Genomic DNA, 8,933 nt, shown 5'->3' on the forward strand with positions numbered 1-8,933 from the left:
TGGAATAAATTTGAAGTATCAAATACCCCGTGTAAAAAAGGAAGGTACATTGCGAATTTTAGGAGCATTAAAAATTTTGCAATCAAAGTACAATCAACCGTAATAGATAAATTTACGTATAATGAAAATTTTGCATGCGACATTCAATGTTTGAAATTAGTGAAAGAAGGATTAAAAATTTTTACTATATTCAACTAATTAAGCTGCCCGTACAAACTAAAAAGGATAACAAATCACCATTTAAACATATTACAGAATCAACATGTGACACATGCGAAGTGTGGACCATACAATAGGGTGTAATAATATAACTTAATATTTTTGTATATTAAGTAAAAAAAATTATTAACCAAATTAAAAATCAATATAACAAAAGAGATTAATCATATAATTTTGTATACTAAGCAAATTAAGTCTTTTAATAAATATATATTAATATTTTTGTAAACAAACTATACATAAATATAATATAAGTAGATTAAATATAAAATTCGCGTGTAATGGAGGCCATACACTAGGGATTTAATAATATAATTAAATGTCACTTAGTTGGTAATCGTTATTTGTGTCATTACAATATAAACCATTTTTATAACAGTAATATTGTGTAATAACATTTATTTAAATAGACAAACATTATAACTTTCACATTTAAACGAAATCTATAATAAGATTATTTGGCTTCTAGAAAGCAGAAAATAAAACAATTTTATACATTGTATAATGAATTTTTATACATAAGTAATTTTTCATGTTGAAGTAACAATTATTAATATCAATGGACATATACGAACAAATTTTTATAATAGATCAACATTTGACTCGCGCTATGCGCGGGTCTTACACTAGTTGGATGAATGAGAAGGTGATAGAGACCATAGCTTTCAAGGGAGGGATGACCCCACCAACAAAAAACTATAATAAGATAAATATAGATACATTTTAAATAAAATTATTTGCAAAAATATAATTGAACACATTGATAGGAGTGCTTAAGTTCAAGTAACAGCATTAGTTGAATTAGTTAGAATGCAACTAGTAAGTTTTGTTTCAAGTAAATATAGTTAGCCCTGTTCTTTGAATAGTTAGTTAGCTATTGATTAATAGTTAGTCAGCTGTTGATTAGAGTTAGTTAGTGGCTGGAACCTTCTAGAGACCCCTGCACTAAGTTGCAACTATAAGAAGTAACACTCACTACTACAGTAACTTACTTTTACTATTACATATTCACTTTTCTTTTCTGTCTTCTTCTATTCTTTGAACCTTCTTCTTCAACTCTCTAAACTTTCAACCTAGGTTCTTGATACCTTATATGGTATTAGAGCTTAAGGTGCCACAGCTACCGTAAAAGTCCAAGAAAGCAGATCCGGTTCAATTGAAGCTCAACTACAATGGCGTAAGGGTTTACAGCAACACCAATTTCAATGAAATTGGATGAGGATAACTATCTACAGTGGAAAGATCAAGTAGAATCGACAATTGAAAGAATGACATGCTGAATCACATCACGGGAGAAAAAATACCCATGCAGTTTCTAGTATCAAACAATGGTGGAGCTGGTATTGTGAATCCTGAGTTTCAGAAATGGAAAAGGCAAAATGCACTCCTCAAGTCATGGTTGTTAGCTTCACTGACTAAACCGTTCACAATAAGAATGGTTGGATGCACTTATACATGTCAAGTTTGAAAGAGGTTGGAAGATCATTTCTCTTCTCAGATCAAGGCCAAGGTGATGCAGCTAAAGAACAAGTTGAGCACCATTCAGATTGGTACTTCTGTTACTAAGTATGTACTGTCTATAAAAGGAACTATAGATGCGTTAGCTAAACCGCACCGCAAGTAAAATTAGTGTTTAGATCGGATGAATTTTTGACTCAAAACTGATCCAAACTGCATCGCGAACACGCCTATAAGCCACAATGTCAAGTGTGTGACAAAATAGGCCATACATCGAAGTCATGCTGCTACAGGTACAATGAGGAACAATATGATGCAGGCTACAACAATCAGATATCTCAACCCAAGGCCAATTATAAGAATGTGCTGGAAACTCCAGCAACCATTCAGGATCCAAATTGGTACCCTGATTCAGGTGCTACACACCACATGACACATGATGAGCAGAACCTAATGGAAAAAGAGGAGTATGGAGGAGATGTGCAAGTTGTGATAGGCAACGGAACAGGTTTGCAAATCAATTTTGTTGGTAATTCGTGTTTTAAGTATGATTTGAGCTCTAAGTTGTTCTTGATGAGAAATTGTTGCATGTACTTGACATCACTAAGAATTTGAAGAGTGTGTATCAATTTTGCTGTAATAACAAAGTATTCTTTGAATTCTATGCTGACAAATGTTATATTAAATCACAGAAAAACAATGAAGTTGTTCTTCAAGCGAATGTTAATAGGGGATTGTATAAATTTGTCAAGTTCACCACTGCACACACATCAGTAGCCTATGTTTCTTCATTGAAAATTCTGAATCAGCTTCTTCTCTGGCATGCCAGATTAGGACACCCAAATAAAAATGTCATGTCAAAAGTCCTCAGTGCTTGTAATCTTTCCTTTACAATTGATAAACTAGAATGTCCAACTTGTTGTATTGGTAAATCGCATCAATTATCCTTTTTTGTCTCACAAACAGTGTACACAAAACCATTAGAACTTGTATACATAGATATTTTGGGTCCAGCACCCATATCTGACAATATTGGAAATTGGTATTTTGTGAATTTCATTGATGCATTCTCAAAGTTTACTTGAATATATCTTCTTAAATCTAGAGCTCAACTTAAATTAGTCTTTAATCACTTTCACCAAATGATTGAATTACAACTAAACATAAAATTAAAGATGATACAAAGTGACAATGTGGTTGAATATGTTGGTTTGTCAAAGATTTTGCAGAAAAGAGGAGTTTGTCATAGGTTTTCTTATTCGTATGTGCATAAGCAAAATGGCTCAACAGAGAGGAAACACAGGCATGTAGTTGAAATAAGGATAATGTTGTTGGTTGGAGCTTCAATGCCTACCAAATTTTGGGGAGAGGCGTTTACAATAGCAGTCAAGTTAATCAATGTGTTACCTACACCATTTTTACATGGACAGTCACCTACAAAGAAATTGTTTGGGAAGAAACCTCCCTGTGAGAACCTAAGAGTATTTTGGATGCCTATGTTTTCCTCACCAAAGACCCTTCAACAAGCACAAGTTGGATTTCAGGTCATCACCATGTACATTTGTTGGGTATGGTATGGCTCAGAAAGGGTACAAATGCGTCACTCAACAAAGGAAGATTATTACAACTCCGAATGTAATTTTCTTTGAAGATAGATTTCCCTTTGAAGAAGCAGCTAAGTAGGGACAGAGGCTAGATGATCCAAGCTCAACCCCAATAGTTTCAATGATGCCTAAAATCCCTTCAATCAATATTGATGATAGACAACAGCAACAACAGCCCAATTCAGACACAAGACAGTAGCACCAACAATTAGTAACAAGAGTTCAGCATCAGCAGCATGACACAATCTTAAGACACCAACAGCAACAAGTAGCACAAGTAAGTGAAAATAGGCAGCAACAGCAAAGTGGTTCAATGTCAAGTTCAGAAGCTCTAGTGGTTCCAAGAATTCCTTTAATCAACATTAATAGACAACAGCAGTTAGAAAACATTTCTGACATTATCAGACAGCAACAACAATTGCACAATTTCTCAAACAGTTGACAACAGCAGCCCCATCAACATTTCACTAATTCAGCAATTAATGTACAACAGCAGTAGCAACAACAATTGAACAATTCAACAGTCAATACATAACAGCAGCAGCCATAACAGTTAACTAGTTCAACAATTAATATACAACAACAGTAGTAACAATTGACCAATTTAGCAATCAATCCACAATAGCAGCAACAGCACCAATTGATCAATTCAACAATTAATATACAACAACAGCAGCAGCAAAAATTGACCAATTCAGCAATCAATCCACAACAACAACAGCAACACCAATTGATCAATTCAGTAAACAAAAGGCAAAAGCAGCAACAATAGCAACAACAATTACAATTAAGGAACAATTTGATAATTAACACACAGCAGTAGCAGCAATTGAGAAGCAGTTCTGAGATCACTATTCAGCAGCATCAACACAAATTGAACACCTCAAAAGCCATTAGACAACAGCAGCACCAACAACAACTAGGAAACAATTCAGAATCCAACAAGCAGCAACAACAACTGAGCAATGCAGGCATCAATAGACAACAACTATTCAATAAGACCAGATACCCTCAATCAGGACCAGCAAGATCAAAATTTAATGAACAGTAGCAACAACACTATGATAGTAGAATTAGACCTAAAGAACCAATCAGAACAACAACACTTCAAAGACTAGCAGTAGCTCAATCAAGACCAGCAAGATCAGAATTTAATGAACATCAGTAGCAACACTATGATAGTAGAATTAGACCTGAAGAACCAATCAAAATAGCAACAATTCAAAGACCAGCAGCAGCATCAGCAACTCCTATCCCAATACCTATAAATGATATTGAAATTGTTTTGCCACTTGATGAAGAAGTACCCTGAGTAGCAACAACAACAGTAAATACACACTCTATGGTCACCAAAAGCAAAGCTGGTATCTTCAAACCTAGAGTGTTTTGACGAATGACATTTGTGCCGGTTTAGAATTTCTCGAAACAAGAATCACTTCGTCGGTAGCATAGTCCAAACTGGCAATTAAATCCCATCAATCAAAGTTTATTTCAAATAAAAATCAACCGAGAGTCATTCAACCTCGGGTCGTCTCCCTCGGAATTGCAATTTGGGGATGTCACATTCTAGGTCACGAGGAAAAAAGGGGGGTTATGAATCAAGGAACGAAAGATTAAAGAACTAAGCGATAAAAGAACTAAAGAACGCTCAAGGAGGAAATTAAGGCTATCAAAAAGGGAAATAAAGTCAAAACTAGTGAAAATGCTATAAATGCATAAAAGAGCCTTGACTTGGGAATGAGAATTAAGGAATCCTATCATCATCATAACCACAACTATGGCAACTATAATGAGTCAATCTCGCTTCGTCAACCCCTAGCATCGAGGAGTAAGTCAAGCAAGCATAATTGACCTTGATCCATGATGAGAGGTAACTCAATGCTATCCACATCCAAAGAATTGATTTGAATTTCAAAATGAAGCAACTTGCAAGAATACATGATGAGAGGTGTGGAATCATGGAATTGAGCGAATGAATCCTCACTAGGTGTGTATACACTCTTACGCTCGGTGTTTAGGGTTTAATCACTCTAACCCCCTCTAATCATGCTTTCAAGGATTTGCTTTTCATCTAACAATCAACAAACATATGATGGATGAATGCAAAAATCATGAGAACTTCTTAGGGTTGTAATGGGGTTAGGGTTAAAGTGTGGTGTAAATATGGCTCAGTGGACTAAAGGATTTACTCTTTGATTAGCTTAAGTGTCCAACTCATCCTATATCACCCAAATCACAAAAATTACAACATAACCCTACATTATTTCCTTTCCCACACATTCATGCATGAATTTTCATTCAAGTCCCATATGCATTTCTTATTTATATTTTTCTTTTCCTTGGGGAAAGTATTGTTCCCTTTTTGATTTTTTTTTTGCAAGAAACCAAAAATGCATATGGTTTTGTAATTTTTATACATGAATGCACCCACTTTCAAAAGTTTTCAAAGCATACCCGAAATACTTTTAATCTTCTACCAAAGTTCTTCCAAAATTTTCTCACACTTAAATGGAACACACTTCTCAAACTAAGCTAATCAAGATAAATCATGGTTTTTCGCATAAGATTATAATGTGCTAATATCAAACAATGGGGTAAATAAGGTTCAAAGGGATTAGCAAAGGTAGATGCAAGGGTATGTCCATATGGTTAGTGAGTTAAAATTAAAAGATGGCCTCAATCATACTCAATGCATTCAAAACATCAAATATCAGAAATAAAGAATCAAGCAAAACCAAGATTATAATCATAGAAGAGGTATATCACTCAAGAACAAAAATTGTGGTTAAAATACATAACCATTCATTGAAAGCTCAACAACTCGTAAGGTATTTTATTCTATCTCCTTTTTATGTTCCACAAAAATTCATTCAAGCAAGTTTAAAAGAATTTTCCAAATCAACTCAATGGTATGCCCTAAAAACAAAATTTTTGGAATTCTTTGTTATTTTCACCAAAATTATTTCCTATATGTATGTATGTATGTTGTGTTGGATGCAAAATTTTTTTCTCAAAATTCCTAGTTCTTTTCCTAATTTTAAATGTCCAAAAACCAAAATGAACAATTAGGACCAAAATTGAGTTAGGTGCTATGCTATTCACATCATCCAATCACAACCAAAATGTGTATATATACCAAACAACTAAAAATGCAATATATATATTTCAAAATAAAAATGCAGTAATGGAAATAAACTATAAACATACTAACATATATACAAACTACCCAAGTACTAGTATATAACACATAAGTCAAAGTACTAGAAATATCCGCAAAAGCATAATAAAAACTATAAATACTGGATAGCAAAGTGTTTAGGAGAGAATTTTACACCTAAAAAGTAGCAGATCCTCCCCCACACTTAACTGTTGCACGGTCCTCCATGCTAAAAATCATGATGGGGATGACTAGCTCTGTGAAGCTCCACCGTCTAGTGGTGGTGGGTGCCGAAGTGGCTGGTAAATGATGATGTCCTGGATCGGCTCTATAGTGGTCTCTGCTGCTGGCTCCTAAACTGCCAGCTCAACTATCTCCTCTTCCGCTGCCTCGGCTGCTGCTGGCTCCGTCTCAGGCTCTGGCTCTGGCTCTGGTGTAGCTACAGGAGGTGGACCGGGGTCTCTACCCTCCTGCCTATCTGCCAACCACTGATAACGACGCTCACAGCGGCACTCGTGGCGGTGGAGCTCTTGAAGGAGATCCTGAACCAACTTGTAGAGAGGCCGTACTGTAAGGGCAGGAGCTGAAGGTGTAGGAGGTGCTGATGATGATGGTGGTGGCTCAGAGGTCTTCTTCTTCTTCGATGCCCGTTCCTCGTATTCCCCGAATGGCAAATATGGGTGGGTACTGATAAGGGCAGACATCCGGTCACCCAGCCTCCTCTCTACCCCCAATGCTGAGGCCAATCTGATGATCATCGATGGGAAGGGAATATTGTATTTCTGATTGTTGTTCACCTTCCACATCGATTCTCTGATAAGGGGAAGAACAGAAATCCTCTTGCCCTCTAAGATGGCCCACAGAAGTACCGCCACTCGTACTCGGATATGGGTAGCATGCGTGCTCAGTAGAATGTAGTCAGCAATGATCTGTTGCCAGATCCTTGCCTCTGGATGAAGATCAGAGCACACAATGCTAATCGGGACGGCGTTCTCTCCCCTACTATATTCCCATCGGGCCTCAAGTCGGCCAATCTTCCTTAAGACAATCTCCAGTGAAATTTCTCCTTTGATCACATCCGCCGTTATCTTTGGATAGGCGTCACGGCTAGGTGGGATGTGAGGGAGCTGGGGGAGTGCCTTAAATGCATGAGTGGATGTGTCTAACTGCACTCCTCTAAGAAAGACTGACTCGGCATCCCTCTTCAGCAGATTTCCATAGAATTCTCTAACTAGGTGTTTGTTAATCTCTATCGGGTTGAGTTCTATGAATTTCTACTGGTAGTAATTAAGTCGGTCGTGGATGGCATCAACATATTTTTCTGGGACATTCAGCTTCCTTTCATAATGGAAGGCCTTTTTCTCTAGTTTTTTGTACTGTTCTTGGGCCTCCTCATTAATGAAAGTGTTTGGCTGATTGCTCAGACGAACAGGGACAGGAGCCTTAGAAGAAGCCGGCTCCTTACCCTCACGATGCATCTTGAAAGAAAGAAGAAAAAAATGGAATACAACTCAGGAGAGACAAATAATTATCACCAAAGCAGAAGAAGAAATAATTAAAAATGTAAATTAGAGCCACGAGAATAAACAGACACGTAATTGAAGAAAGCAAATTGAAAGGTGTTATATGTTCAGGAGAAAAAAAGTTTTCCACAATTAAGGAGCCTAAGTAATTAATAAAAATGATGAATACAATTAGAGTACAAAGAACTTAGGCAAAGGCAATCGAAGTGAATTGAATTAAAAATTTTGTTATTGCAATTTGTGCAATGAAAATGAAAGATGTAACCCAAAAAAATGATCACAAGTACAATAACCAATGCAATTATAGAGAGGCCTACTTATTCATGTTAAAAGTGGAAAATAATCAAATAAACATAGCCCCTTGTTCAAAAAGCAATAACTTGATGAAAATCAATTATAATTGCTCAAAAACTTCAAAGAACAAGTGATTATGTATGTGATCATTTATGTTCAAAAACTAACATGAATAAGCAATTTCATCCAATTTACTTAACTAACATAAAATGCACTGTTCAATTCACACTAAACAAATGATCAAATCTGAAATTTTAGACTTATTTGGTGTTTTGACCAAAATAATAACCAAGTGCATAACAAAATCTCCAGCTCAAACATCATCAAAGTTCAAATAAAACTGCACCATTATGGATTATAATGCCTTATGAGAATGAAATTTAAGTCAAATGCTGGCCAAACATAAAAATTAAAACGAAAAATTCATTCAGGCATTTCATCGAGCATGCGGTATGCAGCATATTGAAGCAGAGATTTCAGATCAATTACAGCAACAAACAACCCAAAAAAATTCAGCCAGCAAATACATTGCAATCTAGAAACCTAGAAATTAACTAACCTAAACCTCCGTTAATTGCAAAAACCAGAATTAAAAGTAAGTTAAAAGAAAGACACAAAAAAGAAAACAGGGGTGCAGGGAAAACCTGCGTTGATGAGGAGAAAAGGAAAATGGAGGGA

This window comes from Arachis ipaensis, chromosome B9 (assembly GCF_059453495.1).
Source record: "Arachis ipaensis isolate K30076 ecotype BB chromosome B9, ASM5945349v1, whole genome shotgun sequence".
In the NCBI taxonomy this organism is placed as follows: Eukaryota; Viridiplantae; Streptophyta; class Magnoliopsida; order Fabales; family Fabaceae; genus Arachis; species Arachis ipaensis.